The 26,196-nt window shown below is 46.2% G+C and overlaps 1 protein-coding gene, 1 long non-coding RNA gene and 1 other non-coding gene across 4 annotated transcripts in view; 2 read left to right on the forward strand and 1 right to left on the reverse strand.

Moving 5' to 3' along the window:
• The first annotated feature begins 2,349 nt into the window (after nucleotides 1-2,349).
• Nucleotides 2,350-11,270, forward strand: LOC128114658 (uncharacterized). The gene is made up of 2 exons (XR_008219855.1): nucleotides 2,350-3,773; nucleotides 10,940-11,270. It is a non-coding gene; the product is annotated as an uncharacterized LOC128114658 (long non-coding RNA).
• On the forward strand, nucleotides 2,812-2,893 carry Trnas-uga (transfer RNA serine (anticodon UGA)). Its single transcript has one exon. It is a non-coding gene; the product is annotated as a tRNA-Ser (tRNA).
• The window catches only part of Dnajc12 (DnaJ heat shock protein family (Hsp40) member C12), a 40,901-nt gene continuing 25,799 nt past the window's right edge, over nucleotides 11,095-26,196 (reverse strand). For both annotated transcript variants that reach the window (XR_008219854.1, XR_008219853.1), the window contains exons 6-7: nucleotides 12,605-12,704; nucleotides 11,095-11,208 (exon numbers count right to left, since the gene is read on the reverse strand). The gene's annotated coding sequence lies outside the window, so the exon portion shown is untranslated. The remainder of the gene's footprint in view (nucleotides 11,209-12,604; nucleotides 12,705-26,196) is intronic.

Below are 26,196 nucleotides of genomic sequence, written 5' to 3' on the forward strand. Positions count from 1 at the left end.
TTTAAAAGCTAATTGGGAACAAGTCTAAGCTAAGGCCAAGCTTTCATAATTAATAAAAAGTCTCAGCGTCACTATTCAGTAACTGGTGGTCCAAAGAAAGACCTGTTACAGGAATTAGAGCTACAGATGTTGTAAGCTATCATGTAGGTACTGGAAATCAAGTCTGGGTCCTCTGCACAAGTAACAGGTGCTCTTAACCACCGGGCCATCTCTGCAGCCCCACCATTAAAGATTACTTTTGTTTCTGAGCTTGAACTCTGATACTGTTCTCTCCACCTCCAAAGTGCTGGGATCACAGCACAGGCTACCACAGCCAGTTCCTACTTTTGATATTGGGCCCCTTCTTGCTTAATATGCTAATAGCATTTGTGTCTTCCAGATGTAACCAGGTCCATTAACAAGATGTTAGCTACTGGATTCTCCGTCTATCTTAGACCTGCTTCAATCTTCTCCCCATTGCGTCAAACATCAAGAGATTTACAGCCGGGCATGGTGGCACACGCCTTTAATCTCTTGGAAGGTAAAGGCAGGTGAATCTCTGTGAGTTCAACGCCAGCCTGGTCTACATAGCGAGTTTCCAGGACAGCCAGAACGACATAGTGAGAGCCTGTCTCAAATATACAATAAATTAAAAAGATTTCTATACTATCCAAAGATCAGTAGAGTCAACATTACTGAGTCAACTTGAACCATTATATACAAGATAAAGGACCTCCACCACACTCCCCAGTCAAAGTTGAAGGGAAAGTTGGGGGAGAGTGAAGTAGATGAAGACCTTCATGGAGACAAGAGACAAACAGATTCTTGGTTTTTAATAAATATTCTATGAAAGTAAAAATGCCTCTTCCTTCATCAATTCTGGGTGAGATGTGCCCTTCCTTGCTTTTCTATTCTTATCACAAGGACAAAACTCTGCTGTTTCCACACCTGAACTGGCCACTGATCTGTATCTACACATGACAAAAAAAAAATTCTTACATGGGAAATAAATATTTTAATTATGTGTTTCTGTGGGTATGTGTGTGCGCGTGCACGCACGTGTGAGCATGCACGCACATGAGCTCAAATGCACACATGAGTGCAGCTGCCCTCAGTCTACAAGAGGGTGTCAGATCCCCCAGAGCTGAGATTACAAGGAGTTGTGGGCCACCCCTGTGGGTGCTGGGAAATGAATCCTGGTCCTCTGCAAGATCAGTGCACAGTCTTAATGGCTGAGCCATCTCCCAGTCCCAAAAAGTCTTTTTTTTTTTTTTTAATAAGTACCATCCTCATGCCTAGTGGAAAATTACCAAATGAAAAGTACTTAACAACCCTGATAAAAGTGTCTATTTCTTCCTCTGATTTGGGACAACTTCAATCTCTCGTAATCAGTGCCATCCCCTTCTCCTTGACCCACTTTTTCTTTTCAGTAAAGCTTTTCCCTGAGAGTCTGTGTTCTATGACTCATCTGTCATCTCTCCAATCATCGGGAGCATAAGTCAATTGCCTTATATCGTTTACTAGTGAGAGGGTCTAGTCAACACATGACCACACTCTTGATATTCAGGAACTATAAACTTGTGGGGGTGGGGGGGTTTCTACTCTGCATTTTGTTTTTGAGATTATAATTACATCATTTTTCTCTTCCCCTTCCCAAAGCCTCCCATATACCCCTACTTGCTCTCTTTCAAATTCATGACCTCTCTTTTCATTACCTATTGCTACGTGTGTGTGTGTGTGTGTGTGTGTGTGTGTGTGTGTGTGTGTGTGTGTGTGTTACTAAATACATACGCAGCCTGCTCAGTTGGTGTAATGTTACTTGTATTTTGTTTTCATGACTGGCCATTTAGTAACTTGTATGCCCATCCCTGAGGAAGACTATTTCTCCCACTCTCAAAATTCCTTAGTTGCCTGTGGGTCATTGTGTAGAACTGAGGTCTCATGTTAGCACGAGGCCAATTCCCTGTCCATGTTAAAATGTCTATCGGTGCCATCCTTGTTCGGCTGCTGTTTGGGCAGTTATGCTGGTGATACTTTATGGGCGAAGCTTCTGACACTCCAAGGAGACACACAGAAGTTTCCTAGTGAGAACTTACTCAGGGTCCAAGAATCTGAGCTTGCTTTACACGACTCGGGGACGTGTCAGGAACACCCACACACCTCCGGAGAGCTCGCTCAACACCGCGGCTCCTGCAGAGCAACGCGCGCTTCGCGTCCCGGCGGGAAAGTCAAACCGGGAGACCCGGGGGTGCGCCGGTGGGAGCCGCGCATGCGCGCCGGGGCCGGGCGCGCACCCGCGAGCCGCCGCGCTCCCGTCGGGGCGGGCGCGCGCGGGCCGAGGGTGCCCCCGGGGGCTTGCGCTCGCCCGCCCACGTTCGCATCGAAGGGTAACCTCAACCACGCCCGAGGCACGCAGTCGCCATTCCCACACACACACACACACACCCCACGTGCGCTCGGCCTCCGCGACGTGGGACCCCGGAGGGGACGGAAGCCCGCCAAGGGCAATGCAGGAACTTCCGGGCGGGCGGGCCCGCCACACGCAGCGAGACAATCCTATGTTTCACAGCCACCTCGTGGTGCCCAGGGGAAAGCGGGAGGGCCAAAGTCAGGTCTGCCCCCCGAAACCAGCGAAGATCGGGGTTTAAGGACCCGGATGGGCCCCTTTGTCTTCCCCTCCGCAGCCACGCAGAAGGTCCAGCCACTCATCGCCCCAGCCGCCTCAGCCCAAGAAGCTGAAGGAGGCAGGAGCGGGCTCCGCCTCCTCCCGGCCCCGGTGCGAGCGCAGCGCCTGTTACACTAAAGTGTCTCCGCCTTCCCTTTGCCTCCGTGGCAGCGATGGCCGAGTGGTTAAGGCGTTGGACTTGAAATCCAATGGGGTCTCCCCGCGCAGGTTCGAACCCTGCTCGCTGCGGAAGCGTGTGCTTCAGTTTTTCGCCTTTTACACAAACTACTTCAAAATCCATCATCTTCCTGTGGCTTGTATCCTCCAGACAAAATCTAGGGAATGCTTTCGTGGACCCGAGGACCCTGAAGTGTCGGTACTGCAAAGAGCGTAGTTTATAATGTGGGAAGAAATCTCCCCTAAAGGCGAGAGAGCAAATTTAGAATCTTGATGTTAGCACGAAGGGCAGACACAAGAACGATGGCATTAGTGGCTTTCCCAGGATTCTTGTCCCCCTGTAACTAAGGGCATCCTCCTCTTCCCCTGAAAAACCCCGAAGTGCTGTGCAGTGGGAAACTTTTTAAAAATAATTCCCCTTTTAATGTGCGCTAAGGTCCACACCGTGGAACCCATGTAGACCCTGTGTGCCTTCTGCTTTTGACACGGGTCTCACTGTGTTTGCCTGATCAAAGCCCAGATTCCTGGGCTCAAGTGATGTGCCCCGTGTTCTCCCAGAGCCCTGAGAGCCGGGAGAGGCGCGCCGGTACCCAGACCCGGCTGGCGGTGAAAACGACGCCCGCAGTGTTCGTGAGTGGTGCACCTGCACTGGCCCAGTGCAAAACTCGGGACGGGTTTGTGACGTTGATGTGGGGTAGCTCTGTCCTCCCAATCAGGAAGGGAGGAGGGAGGCTCAAGACGCAGGAAGCGAGGGAGAGTTACAAGGCCCAGGAGGCTGAGAGAGAGACGGCTGCAGAAGAGAGGACTCCGGCGGCGGAGTTGTCTGCAAGTGGAGCTGGGAGCAGGAATCCATCTTTCGTGAGAGGTCAGCCATGCTGAGGTCGGCTTTTCAGAGACGCAGCGACATGTGAGTCACTCAGGGTCTTCTGGGTGACTTCTCACTCATGCTCCTGTAAGTGACACAACAATCGTGATTGTTCACCAAGCAGGCTTGAAGAGAGTCCTTTCTCCGCTCTAAGTCCAGGGTTCGCGGGGACCGATCCACGATGAGTAGACGGGTTTTTGTTTGTTTGTTTTGTTTGTTTTTCCAAGTCTCCCCAGGAAAAGCCATGGAATAGTTCTGATTACATTTTTGCTAAACATATTTGTGTGTGTGCTCAATTGTGTAGAGGAAATGGGCAAGAAAGAGAAAGCAATAGAAAATGAACGGAGGCTGAAAAGAAACACGCTAAAATGCTTGCAGGCGTTTATTAGCGAATGATTTAGCCAAATGGAAACAGCCAGGAGACAGGTTGGTATATCCAGCTGGGAGTTACAGGTTTGGAAGTAATAGGCAAAGAGGTGGTAACTAAAGACAAGGGAGTGTGTGGGGCCACTTGAAAGTGTGGAGGCCAGGGCCTGGTACAGGGCCTCAAGAAAAGGGAATGGCCAGTAGATGAGGAGGATATTTAAAGAAAGAGAGCTGGGCATGTAGTTCAGTTGGTAGTGCCTGCTTAGCATGCCCAAAGCTCTGGGATTTTCCCCAGCACCACATAAATTGAGTGTGGTCACTGGTAAGATATGAGGGGGTTTTAATATTTTTAATAGATTTTGTTCGACTGAGATGTCTAAAAGTTTATATTGATTCAGTATGATGGTTTAAATAAGAAAATTATATGAAGTTCACCTTTGGGACCCTGCACATCCGTTCTCTGCTCCTGTTCACCCACTTTTACCACATCTTCCATCTGTCTTTTTACCTAACCCCTACTCCTGGCCTCCATCCATGTCACTTACAAATAATTACACTAGTTTCCTCCTTGGTCTCCTGATGTTCACAAGCTGCCAACTACAGGAAAGTCAAATCCAGTGGTTAAACACGTGGCTTGTCTAAGAAAGCCTGAGAGACAAATGCCATTTCCAGATCTAAGAAATTGAAATAATATATGACGTTTCTTATTTGTTTAAATTGAAAAGTTTAGTGTTTTTACTCTGTGCTCAAATATTAATTCAGAGTCTAGCTGGATGGATCAGCAGTTAGGAGCTTTTGCAGAGAACTAGAGTTCAGTTCCCAGCACCCATGTTAGGAGGTTCTCAACTGCCTGTAATTCCAGCTCCAGAGGATCTGTTCTAACTGTTTAGAAGTTCACTGAGTTGTACAGACTTTGTATAGATGTATAGACTGGTTCATTTCGACACATGATCAGAAAGTCTGGAAAGTGAGTGTAGCTGAATGTGTTTCTCTTCAATTTATTGGTAAGGAAGAAAGGTAGGTATTGCTGTATTGATAACTGGTTGTTTCTGCCACACTCCTTTAATAAGAAAATCAAGATGACAAACAGGACTTTCAAGACAGGTCCCCTGCTTGATTGCAAGGCGTGCTCTCTTTTTCTTTTGAGTTATTGACAGGCCTCCCGGCACCACATGCTAGCCCTTGTGTGGTGATATATTGTGTGCCCTAATAAACTTACCTGAGGATCAGAGGACAGAGCCGGTCACTAGATTGACATAGCGGTCAGGACGTGGCGGCATACACCTTTAATCCCAGCACTTGAGATCTAGTGTTTTTGTTTGGGAAGCACACGCCTTTAATCCCAGGAAATAACATGGCAGGGCAGAGAAAGGTATATAAGGTGTGAGGGAGGAAACAGGAACTCGCTCTCTTGAGGCTGAGGATTTCGTAGAGGTAAGAGCTAGTGACTGGCTGTTCTGCTTCTCTGATCTTTCGGCTTTCACCCTGATACCTGGCTCTGGGTTTTTTATTAAAAGACCATCTAAGATTCTAACAACATCCTTGTCTTTGGTTGTTTTCTGTGTGTTCACGTGCGATTAAAACATCTTTCTTCTCCTGCTTCACTTTTACTCCTTCATTTGGAGGAGAGGGCTACCCTCTAGAGGACTTAATCTCTTTTAAAATACAAATTATTTTTATGTAGCAGCTATTTTTTTTTTTTTTCGAGACAGGGTTTCTCTGTGTAGCTTTGCGCCTTTCCTGGGACTCACTTGGTAGCCCAGGCTGGCCTCGAACTCACAGAGATCCGCCTGGCTCTGCCTCCCGAGTGCTGGGATTAAAGGCGTGCGCCACCACCGCCCGGCACAGCTATTTATTTTTAAGATTGGATTTTACTATGTAGCTCTGGCTGTCCTGGGAGTCACTACAGAACAGGCTGACCTCAAACTCACAGAAACCCACCTGCCTGGCTTCCCCCAATGCTGGGATTTAAGGTCTATGACACCATGACCAGCTATTTTTTTTAATTTTATGTGTGTGTATACACACACACACACACACACACACACACACACACACATGTATGTGTATACACACGTATACCTCTCATATGAAAGGGGTTGTGAGCCACTGGTTATGGGTGCTGGGGTCCAAACCTGGTCCATCTGTGAAAGTAGCAAGTACTCCTAACCACTGAGCCGTCTCTCCAGCCCTACATGTTCTCATTCTGAACATCTCGGTGTGAAGAGGCAATCCTTCTCTACCCAACACAGAGAAGATGGAAGAGCCAGAGTCTTGCTTTCCTAGCCTCCCCTGGAGATTGGCCCAGCCAGTCAGATGTGCCTTCCCCCAGTATCTAATCAGAAACTATCAATACAAAAAGCAGGCAGGGTAGCAATCCATCCCGGTGATGGACAGAAGCAATACGAAGAAGCCTGGATCCAACCCCCCACCACCCTACCCATGCTCCTCCTCCAGGCCGACTGTTCCTCATCCTGCTACATAGGCAGCGGTGCCGGGGTTGGCAGCTGCTCAGCAATGGGACAGGAGAGAGAGAGAGAGAGAGAGAGAGAGAGAGAGAGAGAGAGAGAGAGAGAGAGAGAGAGAGAGAGAGAGAGAGACTTTGCAGGCTTCCTGGGATAGCAAAAGCTATTCCATATTCTTCCAGTAAATTTTTGTTGTTGTTGTTGTTGTTTGTTTTTCAAGACAGGTTTTCTCTGTGTAGTTTTGGTGCCTGTCCTGGAGCTCACTCTGTAGCCCAGGCTGGCCTCGAACTCACAGAGATTCGCCTGGCTCTGCCTCCCGAGTGCTGGGATTAAAGGCTGCGCCACCACCGTCCAGCTTCCGGTAAACTTCTATTTAAATCGCCTCCCATCTTTATTTTTCTTCCAAACACCACATACGAATTCTCTCTTTGCCCCGCTGTCAACTGGCTGGAAAACCTCAAATTCTGTTTTCCAAGAATCACCTCCTGGATAAAGCATCGCTGTCCTCTCTCAGACTGAAGCCCCTTTTCAAACTCCCTTGCAGAGGTGCTGTGGGGTGATCCTTCTGTATGCTGTGAATATACAGTACTCTCATTGGTTAATAATAAAGCTGTTTGACCTATAGCAAGGCAGGATAAAGTTAGGCGGGACAATCAAACTGAGGACTCGGATGAAGAACGGTGGAGTCGAAAGAGAGGTGAGCAAGCCCCACTGGAGGGGAGCTCACGTCTGAAGATCTCGCTGCTCCGTGTTTCCCACCCGTCCCCTTGGACACACCTGGTGTCAGGCAGTCTCTGTGTATCGTGGTGCACGGAATAATGGCATTACCTATGCCTCAGTGGCTCCAGGGAGTAAGAGAAATGAGCTCTGAGCCTGGAGTCATCAGGGGAAATGGTCAGCCCGTCTGGCTGACGCACTAGAGAAAACTCAGCAACTCAGCTCTTGTTCCAAGGTTTAGTGCCCCAGTCTGCATAAAGATGATGGATGAAGTTCACCCCAGCTCTTAGAAAAGCAGTTGATTCTGCTTTTCCTTGTGACCTGCTCCCAAAGTCACCAAGGACTTAGATTATTATCTTAGCACTTCAGTCAGAGTGTGTGGCTCCGGCTCAGTGCCATCCCTGGCTCACGCAACCCTGGGGTTCAGACCCAGGTCTTGTGCATGTTAGGCAAGCACTCTACCAGCCAAGCTACATCTTCAGTCCCATCACCACCACCCCCCACCTGCCTCCCACACACCTTTTTTTAAATTTTTTATTATTTTGAGACAAGGTCTTGCTATGTAACCCTGGCTGACCCAAAACTCATTACATAGACCAGCCTGGCCTTGAACTAACAGCAGTCTCCTGCCTCTGCCTCCTGAGCTCAGCGATTACAGGCATGTGCCACCACATCTGGCTTTCATGGCTGGCTTTAGAAATACAATTCTCCAGCTTGCACTAAGGTTCTCCTCCCAGCTCCGGCCTACTCCAGTTAAAAGACACATATACTCTCAGCACTTGGGAGGTGAGGCAGGAGGATTAGGAATCGAAGATCATTCTTGGCTACAAAGTGAGTATGAGGCCATTCTGAACTACATGAGACCCTATCTCAAAATAAAAGAAATAAGAATAATACACACATACATACATACATACATCTGAACCATACGGTATGTGTCAATAATCTCCAACTATGAGATAACCTATTCCTAGAAAGAAAACACTGATTTGGGGAAGTTGTCTCCTGGGCTGTCTTAGAACGGGTAAATAAATCTGTCCAGATAATGTCATCTCTGCATAGACATTGTACTGAACACCTCTCTTGCCTGCTCAAAGAAGCACACACACACACACACACACACACACACACACACACACACACACACACACACTACCACCATAAATTCCCATGGCTAATATAGTAAAAACCAAACTCCCTAATTTTATGCCTTCATAATTCGTCCCTAATCTCTACTCAATCCTGCCTACTCCCCATGTGACCCATAGAGGCAGTTGGACTGTCTTACACCCCCTCACAGAACAGGCTCACTATTCCTAGCCCTTCCACACTCTGGCACCATTGGCTAGAACCCTCTCTGGAACTGGAGAGAGGGCTCAGCAGATAAGTGCACTATGTTGCTTTTGCAAGACCCAGGTTTGGTTCCCAGCACACATGTGGTGACTCAAAACGATCTGTAACTCCAATTCCAGGGGATCTGATGCCCTCTTCTGGCCTCCGAGGGCACCAGGCATAAACATGGTTTATATACATACAGACAAAACATTCATACACATAAATAAGACTTTTTTAAAAAATTAAGAAACTTTTTCCTGTCCTTAATGGTTGATTTGAAATATGCATCCCCACCAACATGCACATACACACATAAACAGACAGAAACACACACACACACACACACACACACACACACACACACAATCAATAGAGTTAAGAGCATACACACAAATAGGTTTAAAATATGTACTTACAAGCAAAAAATATTTTATGTTCTTCCTTTCCTGTCTCATTTTCAAGAAACACTGCAAGAAAGTTTACAGGAATATCAGGAATCTCATTTAACTGACGAAAATTACACACACATATACACACAGATACACAAACACACACACATAGATACACACACACACATACACACACACACACACACACACACACACACACACACATCTTTTTTAAATTGAGGGAGTCTTGCAATACACCAAGTGGACACAGACTTTGTTGGCTCAAGCAGTCCTCCTGCCTCAGTCTCCTGTATAGCTAGGACTACAGGCACCACGCTCAGCTAGAAATCTTATTTTACAGCAAGGCAAGCCAGAAATTTTTTCCATTAAATGATCTGCTCAGTGGAGAGCCGACAGTAGATTCACGATTACAGTGGCTCCCTCTCACGTCAGCCTGCCACTGAGGGTCCCTTCCTGGAGGACGCCAGGTATGGCTCTCAGTTTTCTATGGTTTTTTTTTAATTTTGTTTTTAATTTTAAATTATTATAGTTTTATGTGTTTTGCCTGCATATGTACGTCTGTGTACCTCATGCATGCAAGTATTCACAGAGGCCAGAAGAGGGCAGCAGATCCTTTTGAACCAGAGTTCCAGACAGTTGTTAACCACCCTGTGGGTTCTGGGAACTGAACCTGGGTCCTCTAGAAGAACAGCAAGAGCTCCTAGCCTCCTCAGTGTATTCCTGTTTTGTTTTGTTTATAGTTTATAGTTTGTTTTAAACAGAGTCTCTCCATTATACAGCTCTGGCTGTCCCAGAACTTACTATGTAGACCAGGCTGGCCTTGAATTCACAGAGATCCACCTGCCTCTGCCTTTCCAGTGCTGGGATTAAAGGTGTATGCCACCATCACATCTGGCTCTCCATGTATTCTTTTTTTTTTTTTTTTTTTTTTGGTTTTTCGAGACAGGGTTTCTCTGTGTAGCTTTGCGCCTTTCCTGGGACTCACTTGGTAGCCCGGGCTGGCCTCGAACTCACAGAGATCCGCCTGGCTCTGCCTCCCGAGTGCTGGGATTAAAGGCGTGCGCCACCACCGCCCGGCTTCTCCATGTATTCTTTATGCACCCCTAAGAACATACACAAGTGTCAGCTTGGCTAGTGTACTCAATGTTTTGAACTTAGCTTTTGTTGTTGTTAAAAAGATATCCTGCCTTTCTATTCGAAGTGCTTGCTCATTAGAAGTGGTTCTGCTGACTCAAATGCCCTGGGCGGGTAGAGTTCACTGAAGTCAGAATGGACAGAACATAACTTATTCAACCAAATCCCTGCTGATGACCATAAAAATTGATTCCAGTCTTTTGATCTAAAACAAATGAGCAAGAACAATTGGGGTGTGGGGGTCAAAGAAATCACTACATTTACACATTTATACACGACTTTTTTATTTTTATTAACAAGTCGATATGCCCCAGCAACCATTGCTGTGATCACAGCCTCTGCTCACCCAAATGTTGCCCTGGGTGTGGCACTGGCTGCCTCTGGCTCCGGAAAAGATTGTGGTGACACAGGAATCAGATCTAGAGCCTTCCCAGCCGAGTTCAGCTTGTATCACCAAAGCCAGGCACTGAAGGGAGGTCCGGGAGACCCAGTGTGCTCCTGCTTCTGCCTACAACACCTTTCAGGCATGAGATGGATAACACGAAGCAGTTTTTGTCCCCAGTACCTACATGTACGTGAAGGTGCAGTCTTAATCCCTTGTAAGACTGGCTTCAGCAGAGCGGTGGTGGCGCACGCCTTTAATCCCAGCACTCGGGAGGCAGAGGCAGGCGGATCTCTGTGAGTTTGAGGCTAGCCTGGGCTACCAAGTGAGTTCCAGGAAAAGCACAAAGCTACACAGAGAAACCCTGTCTCAAAAAACCAAAAAAAAAAAAAAAAAAAACCTGCCTTGAGGGTGGCTTGTTTTAGAAGCTAATTTCCTTCTAAGATGCAGAGGAAGAGGCTCACGGATGCTGTTATCGATCGCTTTTCCTGTCCCTGCTTTTCACCGAGGAAAACCAGCCACCGTATCGTTCAGATCTACTTGTGACAGTCTGATCTTGGTTTACATCCATCTGAGCTTGAAAAATGACCGCTCTCAGACCGGTAGATGCTTCCTGAGGTACTCGGCTCTCGCACGGATTGATACGTCAGCATCTTCTTGGAGTGGTGAAGTCTCTCTGATCAGTCCTTGTTTTCCCCACCGCTGCTCTTTACCTTTCAAATAAATAAATAAACAAATAAATAATAAACAAATAAATAAATGTTTTTGAAAAGCCCTCTGGCCACATTTCTTGAGTTTGTCTCTATATTACATCTACTCTGCTACTGGCTAGGCTGTCCGTTCACACTTGAGCTTTTCAATTACCCCTTTTTCATTGTCTACGATTGTTACTGAACTGTTTGAAGATTTCTTACTGCGGAAAGGATTGGCTACTGGGAAAATCAGTTTTTCATCTTTTCAGCAAGAACTCCCCCGAAAACCTAATAATACACTTTCCAGTCAGGTTAGGTTCATTGCTCACTGTTCTAACCAAAAGGAGACAGGAATTTGTGGAAAGAAATTGATTCTAGTAAGAGTCTGAGCCAGAACTAGGGGAATAATATATATATATATATATATATATATATATATATATATATATATATATATATATATATATATATATATTTATCCCCTACCACCCCCATCCCTTCCAACTAGTGCAAAATGATCTCAAGGAGAGGGAGCTAGTGTATTTTCATATAACCCCCTTTTTTTTTTCTTAGTTCTTTTAAGAGAGAATTTCACAATTGCACATTATGTGTTTTCAGCAAATCCTCCCCTCATCCCCTCCAGTTGCCCCCACCCCACTATTCCCTCTAAATTTCATGTTGTTTTTAAACCCAGCAACTCCACTTAGTGTTGCCAGAAAGTGTGAGCATAGGTGTAGGGCCATCTACTGGCATGGGAGGTGTCTTAGTTAGAGCTTCTGTTGTTGTGAAGAGACACCATGACCACAGCAACTCTTATTAAGAAAAACACTTCATTGGGGCAGAAGGAATCTGTGTCACTGGGCATGGCTTGAGCATATAGGAGACCTCAAAGCCCGCCTCCACAGTGACACACTTCCTCCAAGAAGGCCTCATAGTGCCACTCCCTGTGGGCCAAACCCATGAGTCTACCTGGACCACACCCGTTCAAAGCACCACAGGAAGCCTCTCAAGTGTGGCATCCCTGAAGAAAACTGACTCTCCCTCCTCTAGAAGTCATCATTGCCAATAGCTCCTAAGCCCCCATCCCCCACCCATGGTAAGATTGACCGGCTTGCTCTTGTCCAGGTCTTATACATGCAGTTACAGCGGCTGTGAGTTCCTGTGTGACTCAGCCCTGTTGTTTTCCAACAACAAAGCTCTGCTGCAGTCATCCACTACCTCTGACTTCTCAAATCTTCACTCCCCCTCTTCCGTGATGATCCCTGAGCCTCTGGAAGAGGGTCTGTGTTATCTAGACGTCCCTTAGGGCTGAACCCTCCCCTCTCTTCCTCTCTGCTTCCTGACCCGTTGTGGGTCTCTGTGTTAATCACCATCGACAGCAAGAAGAAGCATCTCTGGCGGGGACTGAGAGACTCACCGATCTGTGGGTATGAAGATAAGAACATATGCACCTCTGTCTTGTCTCTCTCCCTCTGTTCTGTATCTGGGCCTCCCCACTGGCCAAAGGTGATCGGCCCCTGGAGGTGAGAACAGGACAGAAGGTAGTTCTAGAGAGACAAATACTTCTTCTGTGCCTCTATTCACGCAGTTCAATATACACACCCCAAAAGAGGTATAATTATTATGTGTCAATTTAAAATATTTTAAATTGAACTGTAGTTCATAGTACAATGTCTACCTATGATGCACAGGACTCTGCGTTCAATCTTAACAATGCACACACACACACACACACACACACACACACACAAAAGTTAATATATAGTTAAGTTAAAATTTAAATTATTGCCGGGCGGTGGTGGCGCACGCCTTTAATCCCAGCACTCGGGAGGCAGAGCCAGGCGGATCTCTGTGAGTTCGAGGCCAGCCTGGACTACCAAGTGAGTTCCAGGAAAGGTGCAAAGCTACACAGAGAAACCCTGTCTGGAAAAAAAACCAAAAAAAAAAAAAAAAAAAATTTAAATTATTGACAATCTTAAGCATGCAAAGTGGAACAGAAAACAGCATCTTTTTTTTATTAAAATTATTTTACACTGAACAGTGGTGGCACACACCTTTAATCCCAGCACTGGGAGGCAGAGGCAGGTGGATCTCTGTGGTTTTGAGGCCAGCTTGGTCTATAGAGCGAGATCCAGGACAGCCAGGGCTACACAGAGAAGCCCTGTCTCGAAAAACAAAACAACATAAATTAGAAAGAAAGATAACTAAAGAAGCTCACTGTGGTGGTTTGGATAAGAAACGTCCCCACAGGCTCAGGCATTTGAACACCTGACTCCCATTTGGTGGCGCTGTTTGGGGGTGTTTAGGAGGTGTGGTCTGGATGGAAGAAGTACATCACGATGAGCTGTTGGCCTTTTTTTTTTTTTTTCTGTCAAAGACAGGGTTTCTCTGTGTAGCCCTGGCTGTCCTAGAACTCACTTTTTAGACCAAGCTGGCCTCAAACTCAGAGATCCGCCTGCCTCTGCCTCCCGAGTGCTAGGATTAAAGGCGTGTGCCACTGCCGCCACCACCACCACCCAGTCACTGTGAGTTTTGAGATTAAAAGCTTTGCTTCCAGCTCACTTTCTCTGCTCCATGCTCGCAGTTGAAGATGTTTGCTTTCAACCTTCTGCTCCAGCCACCATGCCTGCCGCTCGCCGCCCTGCCTCCTCACCGTGGTAGACTCTTATTCCTCTGGATAAACCAAAATACATTGTTTTCTCCCATAAGTTGCTTTCAGTCACAGTGCTTTATCACAGAAGCAGAAAAGTAACTAATATATCCATTAGTTTATATGCCAACTGTCTTAGTATTTCGTTGCCATGAAGAGGTGCCATGACCGCAGCAACTCTGACAAAGGAAAACATTTCATTGGAGCTGGCTTCTGGTTCAAAGATTTAGTCTATTATCACCGTGGCAGAAAGCAGGGCAGCACACAGCCAGACACGGTGCTGGGGAAGTAGTTTAGAGTTCCGTATCTGAATCCTCAGGCAGCAAGACGAGAGAGCCTTTGGGCCTGGCTTGAGCATCTGAAACCTCAAAACCCACCCCCTGTGACACACTTCCTCCAAAAAGGCCACACCTCCAACAGTGCCACTCCCTGGTCTTTGGGAGGAGGCATTTTCACTCAGACCACCACACCAACAAAAAATATATTTAGAAAAAAAATACATCAAATATTTTGGGAAGGAGAGGAAAGGATGGGAGAAGGAAAGAAAAAAAGGAAGGAAAGAGGGAAGGAAAAAGAGGGTAGGGGAAGGAGAGAAAAAGAAACAAGATGAGATAAAAACAAGAGGAAGGGAGGGAAGGAGATCTTCAAGGAAGGGACAGAAATGGGGCAAGGAGGTCAGGTGGTGGTAGCGCACACCTTTAATCCCAGCACTCGGGAGGCAGGTGGATCTCTGTGAGTTCGAGGCCAGCCTGGTCTACAGCGCGAGATCCAGGACAGGCACCAAAACAACACAGAGAAACCCTGTCTTGGAAAACCAAAAAAAAAAAAGAAAGAAAGAAAAGAAATGGGGCAAGGAAGCAAGCTAGCTTCGGAGCTCAGTCTCCAGAAGTGTGACTGGTCAGCATGTGGCAACTTTTTAAATCTTAGTGACACAGTAGTCAACAGAGCACGAGAGTCCACTCCTGTGATGCCCACACTTAAGGAAAATGAGGCCAAAAGAGCATCACAGACTTGAGGTCAACTAGGGCTACGGAGCCAGAGCGACTCTCAGAAAACCAGACAGGTCTCTACTGTTGTTAGGATTCTGCCACTCCAGCTGCGGTGACCGCACATGCGCAGTTCAGTAGCTAAGCAAGGGAATCTTGCGTCTTACGTCATCCGTGTGCTGTGTGATTGCGCGACTGTGCACAGCACAGTCACGCAATCAGTGCATGCCTGGCGCAGCTCTGTAAGCCCACCTGTACATGTGCAGGGGAATCCTTACAAAGCCGGACACAGACTCCTGCCCTCTCCTCCTCCCCGCTCGCTCGCTCTCTCCTCCGCACGTGCCTCTTCCCAGGCCTGGTTACTCTTTCCTGCGCCCCCCGCCCCCTCCTGCTAATAAAGCTCTGATGATGGGTTTGGTTGTGTCTCGTGACCTTTCCTGGCACGCGTTATACTTTTAAAACAGCAACTGTGGGACGTCAAAGGTGGAGTGAGAACTCACCACAGCATCATTTAGTGGACCCCTCCTTTACCTCCTTGTTTCACCCCCTAAGATGTGTTGAAGGATATCCGCGCACACTGTGAACCCCGAGTTGGCATGTCCATTAATTAAATGAAATCAACCGTGGGTCAGGAGGCTGAGCCAGCCGCTAGTCGACACCAAGTAATCAGAGAGAGTCAGAGGGAGTCTGGAAGATGGGCAGAAAGGTGCACAGGAAGTAGTAGGGAGGGACTTTGAGTATGGCCTCCTTTTCCGGTTTAGTGGAGAGGAAGGACGCTCTCTTTCTGAGATGCCCTTGAAGAGGAAAGGTCCAATTGCTGCTCCTCGACCTCTCTGAGCCAGCGGGTCTTCACCTCAGCCTCTGACTCCCGAGTCTTATTGATAGATAGAACAATAGATATCTAGTTAAAAACTGTATTTGGTGGCATCAGCAAGAGGCAGATCTGGCAGGATGTAAAAAAATCTAAAAAAATAAAAAATAAATCTTCACAGTCCTAGGCTTTATTCATGAAATGCCTACAGTGAACAAAATCTTCATCCTACCCCACTGCAGAGGTGAAGAGGCCACGCAGCAGCCAGATCTGGACTTTTTGCACATTCACAGACAAGACCAAAGGCTTTGTAGGCAGAACCTTCTGCTACCGGTAGCCCAATGCCACCATCTTGTGGCTATTGGAAGAAAGACAGCCTGAATTCTTTTCTGTGTTTGTTTGTTTTGTTGTTTTTCGAGACAGGGTTTCTCTGTGTAGCTTTGCACCTTTCCTGGAACTCGCTCTGTAGACCAGGCTGGCCTCGAACTCACAGAGATCCGCCTGCCTCTGCCTCCCGTGTGCTGAGATTAAAGGCGTGTGCCACCACCGCCCGGCCAATAACCTTAATTTTTATTTTGGGTGGTCTATATGAATGTATTTTGTAGTGGAGAGAAATCTGTTTCCTTGTCATTTTCTCCACCAGTCTTTAACCCAGGTAGAACCTATTTTGGAAGATTTCAAAAGTAGAATACAAAAAAAAATACTTTCAGAGAAGCACAAAAATTAGTTTAAATCTTTTCCCTTTTTTGTTTTGTTTTGTTTGTTTGCTTGTTTGTTGGGGGTTTGTTTGTTTGTTTTGTTTTGTTTTAATCTTGGCTGGGACTGGAGAGATGACTCAGCAGTTAAGAGTACTGGCTACTGTTTCATTCAGAGCATCAACCATCTGTAACTGTTTCCAGGTAATCTGATGCCCTCTTCTGGTCACCACAGGCACTGCATGCACGTGGTGCACAGACATACATGCAGGCAAACACTTAGACACATAAAACAATAAAATAAATGTTTAAATGTTTAGCTTTTTTGTTTTGTTTTGCTTTTTCTAGACAGGATTTCTCTGTGTAGTCCCGGCTATCCTGGAACTCACTTTGTAGACCAGTCTGGCCTTGAACTCATGGAGATTGGCCTGCCTCTACCTCCTGAGTGCTGGGACCAAAGGCGTGTACCACCATGCCCGGCTAAATGTTTTTAAAAATCATCTTGGCGCTGGAGAGTTGGCTCAGTGGTTAAGAGAACTCGTTCTTACAGAGAGCCTGCACCCACACTGTGGCTCACAACCACCTGTAACTCCAGTCCCAGAAGATCTGATCCCCTGTTCTGACCTCCAAAGGTACCAGACAGGCACATGGTGCACATACATACATGCAGGCAAAACACTCATATACATAAAATTATTTTTTAAAATGAGATCATCTTGAATAGAAATGTCTAAACTTCTGCAAGACAAGTTCACTGAAATGCTAAAATCATGGTGTGTATCATCCGACTAAAATCACTCAGTGTCAACCCCACATTATTCACATGGAAACTCGGCATCCTGAAATTCTTTCACCTCAGCTGGAATTGACAATAGGGAATTACTTTCTTCATAATTCTCATTTTTCTCAAGGGCTTCGACTGTCACATGTATCTAGAGTTCTGATGTGAAAAATCCTTCCTCCGATTCCCTGTTAAGCAGACGTAGTACTATGTCACTTGTCTTTCATCTTCTCTGAAACCAGCTATAAAAACTAACCCTCATCACTAAAAAACACACGCTTTCTGACAATCACACAAGCTCTGCATTGGACAAGTTGTCTTCCGTTTAATCTTGGCTTTATACCAAGCATGTGACCGGTGCATAGCACAGAAGATGGAAGCCTTCGTGTCAGAGTAGGGAAGATGGGGCTCTCAGAGACCAGTCCCCAGAGCAGCTCCTGGCGGAACCCAAAATCAAGTTAGAATGAATGACACAGCTAAATGGCTTCTTCCCTGGCCCTCTGAGGGAGAATTTTTACCACGTTCTCACCGACTTATCACAACTGCCGTATTGTTGTGGTGAACCACTTTTGTGGAACAACTGCTATTCACAAGAGCCAGGTGTTCTGAAAGGGGATCCAATGGGGAACAAGGACTGCCCCTCCCCTGAGGAGCTCACACAATTGCTATAGTGATGGACACCATACTGTGATGCCATCTGGAAAGATACAGGTTGATTCTCGTAGCAAAGGAGCACCAGAGCCTGAAGCAGGGAAGGTTTCCCGGTATGACCCAACCCCCTCACTCTACTATGAAACAGTAAGTCCTTCATATGTAAACAGCTTGCCCAGCACTTCCCAGTTGAGAGTTAGAACAAAAAGCCAGGTCTCCTGGCCCCCAGAAAAGTAAACAATGGCTCGGGGGAGTGTAGCTTCCAGAGGAATGCAAAAGGCACAGGAAGTTGTACACATGTGCAACTTGGCATTTACACACTTGTCTTGTTTTCTGTGACCAGCTCCTTCCTTCTTTCCACTTCAACCTCAGGCTTTTGAGTTTTAGTCTGTGTTCTCTCTTGTGGTAGCTTGAAAAAGGAATGACCTCCACGGGTTCATATATTTGAATGCTTAGTTATCCGGGAGTGGCACTACTTAGAAGGATTAGGAGGTGTGGCCTCGCTGAAGGGGGTGTGGCCTTGTTGGAGGAAGTGTGTCACTGGGAGTGGGCTTTAAAGTTTCAGAAGCCCGGGCTGGAGAGATGGCTCAGAGGTTAAGAGCACTGACTGCTCTTCCAGAGGTCCTGAGTTCAATTCCCAGCACCCACATGGTGGCTCACAACCATCTGTAATGAGACCTGGCAGCCTCTTCTGTGTGCATAATAAATAAATCTTTAAAAAAAAAAGAAAATCATAAAGTTTCAGAAGCCCAAGCCAGGCCCCGTGGCTCAATCTCTCTTCCTGTTGCCTGCAGATCTAGATGCAGAAATCTCAGCTACTTCTCCAGCACCATGTGTGCCACCATGACAATAATAGACTAAATCTCTGAAACTGTAAGCAAGACCCAATTAAATGCTTTCCTTTATAAGAGGTGCCCTGGTCATGGTGTCTCTTCACAGCAATAGACCACGACTAAGACATCCCTATTCAAATAATGGAGCACCATGCCCAAGATGGGCACACAGTAAAGGTATTTAAATTATGACCTAGCAGAAGGTACAAAAAAAAGGCAGCAAAGGGGCCAGCAAGATGGCCCAGCAGCTCAAAGCACTTGCTGCCAAACTGGACAATCTGAGTTCGATCCCTGAGACCCACATGGGAGAAGAGAATTGACATGTACAAGTTGCCCTCTGATTTCTGCACAGGTACCACGGCACACTCAGGCATGTATACACAACGATGAAGGGGGGAGGAAGGAAGGGAGGGAGGAAGGAAGGAAGGAAAGAAGGAAGGAAGGAAGGGAGGAAGGAAGGAAAGAAGGAAGGAAGGAAGGGAGGAAGGAAGGAAAGAAGGAAGGAAGGAAGGGAGGGAGGAAGGGAGGGAGGGAGGAAGGGAGGGAGGGAGGGATGGAGGGAGGGAGGATGGAAAGAAGGAAGGAAGGAAGGGAGGGAGGAAGAAAGGAAGGAAGGAAGCGAGGAAGCAAGGAAGGAAGCAAAAGAAAGATTGTAAGTGAGGAGAGGCGCTGATGTGGTTTAACTTTTTATCCGTTGAGTGTATTCATTTCCTAGGGCTGACATAGAGTCACTAAACAAGTGAGTTTAACAGACTCACTGGATTAGAAGTCAGGTGTCTAGAACTCCAGGTGTCGGCCCAATCAGGGAGAGACTCGTCCTGTGCCTCTTCCTAGCTCTGAGTCATCCCTAGCTCTGAGTCATCCCTAGCTCTGAGTCATCCCTAGCTCTGAGTCATCCCTAGCTCTGAGTCATCCCTAGCTCTGAGTCATCCCTAGCTCTGAGTCATCCCTAGCTCTGAGTCATCCCTAGCTCTGAGCCGTCCATCCTCCTTGAATTGCAGCTGCACAGCCCCAGCCCCTGCCTATCACTCGTGGCATCCTTCCCATAGGTCTCTATCCAAATCTCCCCCTTCTCAAAAAGGAACTATCTAAACATGACAACATCCATTAAAAAAAAAAAAAAAAAAAAAAGACCCTATTTCCAAATAAGGTCATCTTCGTAAGTGGTGAGCCATCTGAAGGGATGGGATTTTCAACATATCTTTTTTTTAATTTTTTACTTATTATTAGTGGGGTGTACGTGTATGTGTGCCTCAGAAAATAACTTCCCTTTTTTGTTTTTCTTTTTGTTTTTGTTTTGTTTTTGAGGACAGGGTTTCTCTGTGTAGCCCAGGCTCTCCAGAAACTCACTTTGTAGACCAGGAATTCTTGAAAAAAAAAAAGATGGTGGGAAGCCAGGCATGTTGGTATACGTCTGTAATCCCTAGTATTCAGAAGCAAGGACAGGGGGATCACCCTGGAGTTCGAGGCAAGCCAGGACTACATAGTAAGACCCTGTCTCAGATAACAGCTGGGTGTGGTGGCACATGCTGCCGATAGTCCCAGAACTGCACTGTTCAATAGAACCTTCTGAATTAACAGAAATGATTGACAATCTGGACTGTTCAATAAAGTGACATTAGTCCAAATGATTTATAGAAGCCAGGCATGGGGGCACACGCCTTTAATCCCGGCACTCGGGAGGCAGGGGCAGGCGGATCTCTGTGAGTTCGAGGCCAGCCTGGTCTACATAGTGAGTTCAAATACAGCCAAGGCAACATTGAGAGATCCTATGTTTATCTGCTTCTCAAAACAGAAGCAGCAACAAAAATGACTATTGAGTATTTAAAACATCACTAGTGTGAATACATTGTATTATTAATCATTTCATTTTAATGAATTTAATAGTCACATATGGTTACTGACTATCATATTAATGATATATTTTCTAGCACAATGTTTCTCAAGATTTATCAATAATGTGCATAGAAAAAAAAACCTAGGATGTTTTTCAAGTACATATTCCAATTTAGATCCACTGTGGGGTTCACAATGCTGAGTTCCCAAGAGACACTTAGACCCCATTTTGGAGATCGCTCTAGGCCGCAATCCCACTCAGACTTAAGCAAGCATCAGAACCCCTGAGGAGGCTGTGAAGACAGATCCTGTAGCTTATCCTTCACAGATTCTGACTCAGGGAGTCTGGAGTATGGTCCAAGAATGTGCAGGGTTGTTTGCTTGTTTTTTTAAAGGTTTCTTTTTTTCTCTTAATTTTGTGTGTGTCTATTTGGTGTCTATATGTAAGTACAGGTGCCTGTGAGAGGCCAGGAGAGGGCTTCAAATTCCACGGAGCTGGAACTGAAGGCAGTGGTGAGCTGCCTGACGTGGGTATTGGGAATTGCTGAGCTGGCTGTCCAGCCCCAAGAATACAGATTTATAAAAAGCCCCTGGCTGAGGCTGGAGCACATCCTAGGAGTGATGGGAAAGTTTTAATTACTCCAGTTTTCTTTCTCAGTTGCTGCTTACATTAGTTTATTTGTGCTACTGTGATAAAATACTACAGGCTGGGTAATTTTATAAATAGCAGAAATTTATTTCTTACTGTTCTGGAAGCTAAAAATCAAAAGACAATTGTTTGAGGCATATATATATATATATATACATATATATATGTATATATATATACACACACACGTGTATATGTGTGTATGTGTATGTGTTTAATTATACCCTCTCCCTGTCTATTTATTTTTATTATTTATTTAATAAGAGAGAGAGGGAGCTGGAAAGGTGACCCAGTGAGTAAGAGCACTTGCTGCTCTTCTAGAGAACCAGGTTTGATTCCCAGCACCCACAACCATCTGCAACTCCAGTTCCTGGGAATCCAATGCCTTCTCTGGCCTACATGGGCACCAGGCACAAATGTGTTGCACAGATGTACATGCAGACAAAACACTCATTAATATATATACATATTTATATATATACAGTATTATATATATACAGTATTATATATGTATATATATATATATATAGTTTTGTATTGTTCAAGTCAGGATTTCTCTGTATAGCTCTGGCTGACCTTGAACTCAGAGCTCCACCTGCCTCTGCCTCCAGAGTGTGGGAATTAAAGGTATGCACCACCACCACCCAAAAAATAAATACGTTTAAAAAGAAAAGAAGGAACCCATCGGTGGTGGTACACTTAGTGAGTTCCAGGACAGCCAGGGTTACACAGTGAAACCCTGTCTTGAAAATCAAAAGCATGGGGATGAGGAAGGGAGAGAGGAAGTGAGAGAGAGAGAGGAGAGGCAGGAAGGGGGGAGGGAAGGAGAACAGAAGCTGAGCACGGTCACTCACTTCTGTCACTCAGCACTTGGAGTTTGGGAGGTAGTTTGTGTGTTTGATTGTCTTGTTTGGGGGTTGTTTGGGTTTGGGGTTTAGTGTGATTTAGGGGATCTGACATGGGTCCTCTCACATGCTAAGCAGGTATTCTCCCTCATTTTTTTTTAAAGATAGGCTCTCACTAAGTTGCCCAGCTGTCCTTGGATTTTCTCTGTAACCCAGCAGGCCTTCAGCCTTGTGGCTCTCGTGCCTCAGCCTCCAAAGCAGCTGGGCTGACAGACCCGCATACTACCAGGCACCTTGAGAGGTTTAGGTAGGAGAACTGGATGTCCAAGACCAGGCCAAACTATCATAGATAGTTTATAAATAAATTTATATATAGTGGTCCCAGGTCAGCCTGGCTATAGGATAGTGACCCTGTTTCAAAAGACAAGATAGTAATTATAATTATTTTTAAAATAAAATAACAATAAGCTAGACAGTTATCGGAACAGAATGATGAAGACACAAACTCTCCCTGTGATTTCTCTGTCCTTGCGAATTCTCTCCTTTAATTTGTAGTTTACCCCTCCCCGGCTCCCATGCCATTCTGGCTCCCAGCCAAGACCCTAAACTAGTTGGCTTTCTGTTACTGTGATGAAACACTAACCAAAGGAACTTGGGGAAGAAAAGGCTTTCCTTGGCTTACACATTCATGTCCATCGTTGAAGTAAGTCAGGATAGGAACCTGGAGACGAGCTCCAGCAGAGGTCACGGAGGAACCCTGCTTACTGGCTTCCTCTCCACGGTGTATGTGTTCAGTTACCTTCCTCATACAACCCAAGACCATCTGCCCGAGGATGGCACAGCCCACAGCAGGCTGGACCCTCCTAATCAATTAGCAATTAAGAAAAGCTCCCACCAACATGCCCACAGGCCTATCCCAGGAGGCAATTTCTCTATGGAGTTCTTTCTTCCTGCATGTGTCAAGTTGACAACCAATATTAAGCCATCCCACTAGCCTACCCGAGGCCCGGGTCTCAGCTGAGTTCTTACGGTCTCTAAAGAGGAGACTGGTTTGCTTGTTTGCTTTTTAAATCCACCGACAGGTAGACGGAACCAGAGCAGAGCTAAAGTAATTTGTCCTAAGTCCCACATTAGGTCACAGCCAGAAAAATATCCAGCTCTCTGTAATCCTAAAGCAGTAGGAGAAAGAGAAGGATCCACTGGGAGGAGAAAGGATGGGAAGAGTGGCCTGACACCAAGTGTCCCCAACCCTCGGAGAGTGACACTAAGTGTCCCCAACCCTCGGAGAGTGAGACGACTCAGAGCCCAGAAGCAATCACACCAAACCAGCCCAGGCTACCACAGAAGCTGAGACGGAAGGGAACTGGAGCTCTCCTGGCCCAGCATTTCGCCCTTTTTTCAATACACCATCAGTTTTATAATTCCTCCCAGCACACTCCCTAGAAGTCCCTGCATCTCTCATCTTTGATGTGGTGGGTGGGGGTAATGGATTTTGCCCTCCAGGAAATTAAAAGTCCCCCTCAATAACAGCATTAGTCACCAACACTTGCTGCTGTGACCCATCTTGTAACCCTATAAGATCCTGGCAAGGGAAAGATAGGAAAATTCATAAGCAGGAAAGCAATCTTCTCCTTATCTCTGTGTGTCTTTCTCTCTGTGTCTCTGTGTCACTCTCTCTGTCTCTCTGTCTCTGTCTCTGTCTGTCTCTCTGTCTCTCTCTCTCTCTCTCTCTCTCTCTCTCTCTCTCTCTCTCTCTCTCTCATCTGTTTTTGCATTTCTAATGTTCTCATCAAGGGGCTGTTTCTGGCAGCTGGGAATATGTCCAAGGGGCACTGGAAACTATACGGATTTAAAAGAAACAGGGAACGCCGCCTCAGTGTTCCGAAGCAGACACTTGAGTCGCTTTCACTTTAAAAAGAGTGGAAGGTCTCAGAATTACATTTCAACATTTCAAGACCCACAGAAGACAGGTGACCACCGCGACATGGATGAGAAAGGCCCTGTTATCCTCTCTCTGTGGAAAGTGCCGGAAGAAATGTGTGTGTACTCGGGCTTTATTGTTGCTTCACATCTTGGGCACTGCTTCCTTTTAGGGGTGAGGGGAGGCGATTGCTAAACTGTTCTGTCCACACAACGTTTCTGATACAACAAAGTCAAGGCTAGAGCAGAAAAAACTCCGCTGTCAGTGAACAAATACTCCTTCCCGGTGCTCTTCAACCCCGTGCCCCTAAGATCTGTGACAACGAGCCAGCGCGTTTACTGTTTGTCTAAAGGACACAGTAACTAGGCAGGCGTGGCGGCACGCACCTCTAATCCCGGTCCTTAGACGGCGGAGGTGGGCAGATCCCTGTGAGTTCGAGGCTGGTGGGGGACAGACAGCCCAGTGGTTAAGGATGCTTACTGCTCTACCAAGTTCAGTTCCTAGTACCCACATGGGGTGGCTCGCAGCGGGCCGCAACTCTAGCTCCCTCTTCTGGCCTCTGTAGGTACTGACATAAATCTTTTTTTTTTTTTAAAGGACTGAGTAACCAAATTCTAAATGCTCACACATTCTCAGGACACAAAAAGTCCAGGGATACGTATTTACCCCACAGGCGTACTTCACACACAAGAGACATTACATGAAACTATTCGTTACAGTGCTACTTGTGATTACAAAAATTAAAAAAAGACAATAAATACCCCGGACACAAGCCTATAATATCAGCACTGAGGAGAGACAGGAGAAAGACCATGAGGTCAAGGTCAGCTGTAGAATATGGTGAAACCCTGCCTCAAAAAATAAATAAATAAATAAATAAATGGCCAGGCAATGGTAGTGCACGCCTTTAATCTCAGCACTCGGGAGGCAGAGGCAGCCTGTGGGTTTGAGGCCAGCCCCTGGTCTACAGAGTGAGTTCCAGGACAGGCTCCAAAGCTATACAGAGAAACCCTGTCTCGAAAAACCCAAATAAATAAATAAATAAATAGATGAAAGATAAGCCGCCTGAACAGGAATCAATAAAGTACAAATGAAATAACTCATGGTTCAAGCCAGGCATGCGTAGGTGGAGGCTTTACGGCTATGGATGTAGTGAGCTGCCCTTGACGCAGGAACAGAAACACACGTGGTTAAAGCTAGATAGACTACACAAGGGTTGGAGTACCCAGACTTCAGGTTGCAGTCCACCATGTCCGGACAGCCCTCTGAGCTTGGTGCCAAATGGGGGGCTCTCTTTCCTGCCGGGCTCTCTCCCTATGTGGATAGTGTCTCTAGGCCCCGGGGCCTGACCTTATCTGGAAGCTGTCCCTAAACCTGGTTGCCCGACCTTTCTCAAGCGTGACCTTAGACACAGATCTCTGCGGATGCTCTCCCCCAGCTGCCCATATGATAGTTAGGTATTGTGCTCCAGCTGTATGGTGGGCCCATGCAGCAAACCGCCAATGAGGTGATGCCCCAGCCGCTGTATCCATCCGCTGTATTTCCCCTCACTCCAGAATAAAGCTGGACTGTGTCACTGAAACTGTCGCCTGCAAGCCGTGTGAACCCTGCTCACTCTCTTCTGTTCCCTCCTCCCTCTCAGACCGGAGTCCCCGAGGAAGAAGAAGACCCACACATAAGGAAAGAAAATATACAAGAATCAGTGCCCGGGCTAGCTCTCGCTAATCAACCCTGACCTGAGTCCCTGGAACCCACAAAAAGGCAGAAAAGAATCAACTCCACAAAGTAGGCCTCTGACCTTCACACACACACACACACACACACACACACACACACACACACACACATACACTATTTTTTTTTTTCAAAAGAAGTATCTCTGAGAAAGAGAACTGATAAAGACTTGAGAGGCTACAATTCAATTAACCCACAACTTAATACATGATAATTTAATAAAAATAGTAACTAATACAATGGTACATAGTTGTCATGTTCTAACCTTACACTACATAAACTAAGTCAATATTCTTCTTTAGACATAAATGTTCTCATATGTGTCTTACTTCACTACAGTAGCAAGCCCTTTTATCATTTTAATTACTTCTCTCTCTCTCTCTCTCTCTCTCTCTCTCTCTCTCTCTCTCTCTCTCTCTCTGTGTGTGTGTGTGTGTGTGTGTGTGTGTGCATAAGGGCTTGCTGCCTGTGGAAGTCAGAGGACAATTTTGGGGAGTCAGTTATCTCCTTCCACTGTGTGGGTCTGAGAGACAGAACTTAACAGCGGGTACCTTTACCACTGAGCCAGCTCACTGGCCTTCAACTTCTCTTGAGAAAATAAACCTAACGTAAGTATT

The sequence above is a fragment of the Peromyscus californicus genome, unplaced genomic scaffold (genome assembly GCF_007827085.1).
Source record: "Peromyscus californicus insignis strain IS unplaced genomic scaffold, ASM782708v3 Scaffold_19__1_contigs__length_69161282, whole genome shotgun sequence".
NCBI classification, from domain to species: domain Eukaryota; kingdom Metazoa; phylum Chordata; class Mammalia; order Rodentia; family Cricetidae; genus Peromyscus; species Peromyscus californicus.